The sequence below is a fragment of the Silene latifolia genome, chromosome 11 (genome assembly GCF_048544455.1).
Source record: "Silene latifolia isolate original U9 population chromosome 11, ASM4854445v1, whole genome shotgun sequence".
Classification (NCBI taxonomy): domain Eukaryota; kingdom Viridiplantae; phylum Streptophyta; class Magnoliopsida; order Caryophyllales; family Caryophyllaceae; genus Silene; species Silene latifolia.
Genome location: NC_133536.1, coordinates 45,424,225 through 45,430,224, shown reverse-complemented (window position 1 = coordinate 45,430,224; position 6,000 = coordinate 45,424,225).

Sequence of the window (6,000 nt, the reverse complement as noted above, 5' to 3'; positions counted from 1 at the left end):
TCAATTCTTACAAGGACTTACGATAGTTCCTAGTTCGAATGACCCGATCACCATCTATTGTGACAATAGAGGTGCCATTTTCCAGGCTAAGGAGCCTAAGTCTAGCAACAAGTCTAGACATGTACATCGGAAAGCTCACCTGATCCGTGATTACGTGGAGCAAGAGGAGATAGTGATTGACAAGATAGCTTCGGATGATAACATCGTGGATCCTCTCACTAAACCGTTGAATTATGATAAGCATGAAGGGCACGTTATTTCCATGGGAATTAAACGTGTTCTTGAGTTGTAGTAGTTGATTATGGATTCCATACATTATCTTTTTCATATACTATTTATAACTTCATCGTTTTATTTGATATTGTGTTTTTCATGTGGATTGTACTGACAACATTGAACGCCACAAAGTGAACTGAATTACATTATATTTGTTTTGGTCCGTAATCGCCCACATGAGCTGATAACTCTTGCTATTATATTGTGCAGTCGATTGATGGTGGGTTCAACGAGCCATAAGTCAAACGGTTGGTTGATCGATCACAGATACAAGTTATAACGATACCTCGTAGGACAATTTTTGTGACAACGTAATGGAGTCCTAAATGTTTAAAAACATTCGGTGCCAGGTCGTGGATTGGACGTCCATTGTGTTCCTAGAGTCAATTCGTTTGACTATAGACTGTCTCTTGAGATTAAGGCAGTTTTTGGGTGACTTTGGTTTCTTTCTCATGGTCTGCCGTAACAGGAGGCTAAGGGATTTTTTTCTGGGTCATTTCATACTGTGCTTATATCTGCAGGATTCGAGTTGAAGAAAATATCCAACCTTTATCAGGTTTAGTTATTTCTCAGCGCCAATCGAGGAGTTGTAATTGAAATGCATGGCCATGCTCGAATGATGATTCGTTTATCAGTTAAGTTACTCTCTAGTCGGGGAAACCACTCTTGATATTGATCACTTGTAAAATACGACCTTTGTGAATACGGATTTTGCAAATTGTTTTACATTGAGTGGGAGAAATTTTAGGATATGAGAATCGGTTATCGCATATACACTTGTGAGGAAAAGTGGGAGATTGTTGGAGCTTGTGTCCTCCACAATTAGTGTGATAACATATATAAATCTCTTATAGGTTCACAAGGGTATACTTTGTATTTTATCAGTTGATTAACGATTACCTAATAACGGTTGGCTTGCTAGAAAGTTTGACGTTATTATCATACTAATGGCGGTGATCAACTGGTCCCTAAAAGTCACACCTAAAGGATGTGTTTGAGAGATGTGATTATGCAAATGTAATCACATTTATGCCTTATATGACTAAAAGGTTAGTTCATTTATTTGACTAAACAGTTAGTCAATGTGTTGATGAGACGATTATTTAATTTAATTAAATAATATTAGCTGAGACGAATTAACTGTCAAATTCGTAAATTGAATATAAACTGATATATTTAATTAATGTATATAATGTTAGCTTGAACGAATTAAGATGTTAATTCATAATTAAATGTAATTTGTTATATTTAATTAGCTAATTATAAATATGCGATATTTATGGTTAAAGTATATATTATACGATATTGTCATAATATATTATTATAGACCGGCATTAATAAATCGACTGCAAGCTGTTGTGTGTAGACTTATTAATACGGAATAAAATAAATGACAATTTATAAATAATACACTTTATATACATTTTTTAAACTACCAAAATAAGAAGATTTAATCTCCTTATTTTTGGTAGGTGAAAAACTGAAAATAAGAAGATAATTCCTCTTATTTTTTTCGGTTGGATTAGCACAAATTAAGGGAAGAAAATATCTCCCCCTTTGGACTCTTTACACGGTTTTAAAAGGGCTTGGGAGATCAATTTTTCTAACCTAATTTTTTACCTAGCATTCTCTCATCAAACAAAACACAAAAAAAACCCTAAATTAATTAGTGAATTTGGGGATCTCATTCTAGCAATTTGAGGGGCATTTCTGTTAGAAATCTATATCTCATACTACTCAACATATTCTTATATGTTACAATTTAATTTAATCATAAAATTAATTTAGATCTTATGCATGCAAACATGAATAAAGATAAAGAAGAAATCGTCATTCTTACAATAGAAATTTCGGATTATTGGGCACAAATGAGTTCTCCTACTCACTTGTTCTTGAGCTCTCCTAATATGGATGAACAAAGATTCAAGGGTAGAATCTCTCCCAAAGATGAATACCCAAAGTAACCGCTTAATAACATTAATATTATTAATACTAGTACAACATTAATCTAAATAAAATTGACCCAAAAATATTGAATTTGGTCTCTTAATTTTCGGTTAAGAGAAGGGAGAAGAAGGAGTAATAATCTCTCTAAAAACTCTTTATTTTTAGATGTTAGAATGAAAATGAATATGCACTAGTATGCATGTAGTGTATATTAGGTAAATTAAGAGAAAAACCCTTTGGCCTTTTCACTAGGAAAACCGGGTAGGGGCAGGGTAAAGGGGTCAATGCATGATCAAGGTGCTCTTCACAAGAGTAACTAGGTATGCATGGCTAGCAATTAGGTAAATGATTATGCTTTCCACTTAAAATTAATCAACACAATATTTAGCCTAATACACCCTCTATTTCGGTCCATTTAAGATAAAATGGATTCCATTTTATCTTTGTCAATTTGTCAATTTGTCAATTTGTCACATGTCACAAGTCGTGTAAAATTGTTATGCATTTTTAACATATTAAAAATAAACGTATTAATAAAAATACGTCATGTACAAAATCGACTTAATAATTCATAATTACTCGTACCAAAATGATTTACCAATTATAAATCACAACATCTTGTATTTATAATAAATTATTCATTCAAATTTAATTGTTTCCGTAAACAATAATTTCATCTATGTAATAAAACAATTCGATCACTTATACCGTATCTTATTTAATCAAATTATAATGAGATATGTAAATATTACTTCCAAAATCGTCCGTCAATTTTAAGTAATTTAATTAATCCGTATCGTCATACGATCAATTAAATAATCAATTAAGAGTGTTACCCTTTAGGTATGACCTAAGGGGATCAACTGATCACCACCGTCGCACGACAGTAATGTCAAACTCTAGTAAGCCAATCATTACCGATATGTGCGGACCAGTTGACACTAAAATATTACTTCCCACATGTATTCTTAAAATGAGACTTAAACATGTGATCATCATGATCGACAGTTGTGATCGCATTATTGTCGGAGGACACATATTCCAACAATCTCCCACTTGTCCTCGACAAGTGTGCGTCACCAATTCTCTTGTCCTATTACTATATCCCACTCAATACTTGTCTTCCAGGTCGTACTTGCAAGTAATCATATCGAGAGTGGTTTCCTCGATCTGGAGAATAACTGATTGACCGGATTCATCTACCATAGATATCATCCGAGCGTGGCCACGCATTTCCAGTTCATTACTCCTCGAGTGGCCTTGAGATATTTTTATAACCCTGACTAGGGGTGGACAATTCCTATTGCACTTATTCCCTTCGACTAGCCACAGCCATCATAACCCAAAATATGCCCATTTGACCCCATTTACGAAGGTCGTAGTAACACAAATCAAAGTTAATCTGAAACTGTGCCATCTTAGGCGAACAGTCTTTAGTCAAAAGAATCGACTCATTAGAATACTATAGTAGCTCTCGCCACGATCAGGCTATATAAATTTGCCAGAACTCTATAAGCGGTCATAAGGCCCAACAAAGTGTTCCTAACAGTCTGCCTATGTGATCGACCAGTCATCACACATGAATCCATGGCAATTGAACTAGCCATCAATAGCATCACACTCTAGTCACTTCGAGACGTCACCTCATGTAAGTAACTATGGGCGAATACAATGCTAATCCGTGTTCACTTTAACGGGGTTCAATTGTCTCTACAACCCGTTTGGATGTAACAAAGTATAAGGTGAGTTAATAATAACTCAAACGACAAATGTCGACATCACATTCGGGTAGTCAATACCATATTACAACATTGTGATGCATATCGTAAGTGTGCAAACACTAGTCGATTGCAATAGAAGTTTAACATACCATATGTCCATGTGTTCAAACTTCTTTTATTGCATTATCCTTTATATTCATGTTATCTCTCATAGCATGAATCTTACCAAGTACACATATAGGTTCCCAACCTTGGTTTGGGTTCTTTATCTTGAAAGAACTTTCTTGTTGTTTATCACATAACCAACGAATTTGTGGTGGATGATATACCTTGCACTGATCAAGTGTTCTACCATTTCGCAATGCACTAGGTATACGTTTTACTGGGTCTTGCAACAATTGTCAAGATGATTAGCCTAGCACTTCTCATAAGTTCTAGCATATTAGAAAATATTAGTTTTGAGTAACTTCTTACTTCAACTAAGTATCTTTCCAAGCTTCTTATTTCTCCTTTTATCTTGAATAGCTTAGAATTTTCATAAATCCTTACGTGTGATCGAACTTCAATATGTGCAACCTCTTGTCACATAACAGAGTGTTTTGTCCATCACTGGAATTGCTCATTAGTTCTCCTCGAGAATTCATGACGATTCTTCTATGGCTTGCCAATGATTCATCATGCTCTTATGCATATGATTCATTATTGGACATCTGCATGATTATTCTAATGGCGGAAACATTAGTAACTTAAAATCATGTGATCAACCATTCTTAGGTTCAATGAATGACCATGACTGCTAATGGCAATTCCATTTTCATTGACATGAATAACCTACGTTTCTCGTTGATTCGATGTGTATATCTCAAAACTTATCCAACATCTTATGATGTGATTGGATTCATCATAGTCCATTTTCATCCAGAATTGAAAACTCAAATACTTCTTTATGAAAGATAATATTAGCTCGTCATTCTCAATGAGTAATGAGTTATAAATTTTTACAAGATGATTGCTCCCACTAAATTCCATGTCTTCACATGATAATTTCAAACTCCCACTTAATTCCACATGTTTCATAATTGACTACTCAATCGAAACATTTCAAGAATTGAAATATATTTTGCTTTGCCATGTTATTAAGATAAAACCTAAATGTTCCCAACATATCTTTTCAAAATACCTATTTAGAAAAGGTTTCAATCTTAAACTTATGGAAAGAGATTTTAATCTCTAACTCATTCATTTTAAAATGATGCGTAGCAATGTCATTATTTAAATGTGAATTTCATTTAATATACGTCCTTCTCAAAATACCCTTTTCTGGAAGGAGGTTTAACCATTTCATTTTCATAATGAGGTTAAGTAAGGACACTAGCGTGGTTAACAATTAATTTAGCTTTCGTAGATATCGGCATATCTTTCTTTTCAACGTTTAGTCATAAATCTCATTTACTTTCAAGGATGCAACTTTGTTTCATTTAGGCTCTTAAGTAAATATCAATATTGAAACTCTTGGTCAAATGTTGTTCATAAACTAGCCAAATCTCTTTGATAAGTCTTTTCATTAGTCATTTTCTTCCAAAACTTCCTTTTGGTCTCCTCGTGTAGTAATCTTGAGAACATATTCTTTTGATTACTTTACTTGGTCTCTTATGTCATGTAGATTTCATCTATTCGAGACCATATATCTCATCTATTCGTGTACACTATCTATATAGGTATACAAATCATTCTTTCTTGCGTAGATCTCATTTACTCAAGTACACAAATTTGCACAAATTTGCTTTGTGTCTTCATTTTTCTCCCACTCTATCTTTAGAATAAATACACTAGAGATTCAAAGATAGCTTATGAGACACAAATAATGATTTTGAAGCATAAGGAGGACTATCTCATAGATTGACTAATTGTTTTAGATTTGATAAGTGTACTTGGTGATTGACATTCCTTTAAGAGAGTTCATAACTTCAACATCACTTTATAATTGATCATACACAAGCCTTAAGCTTGTGGACATATAATGAATCCCATCATTATAGTTGTCTATTAGATCACT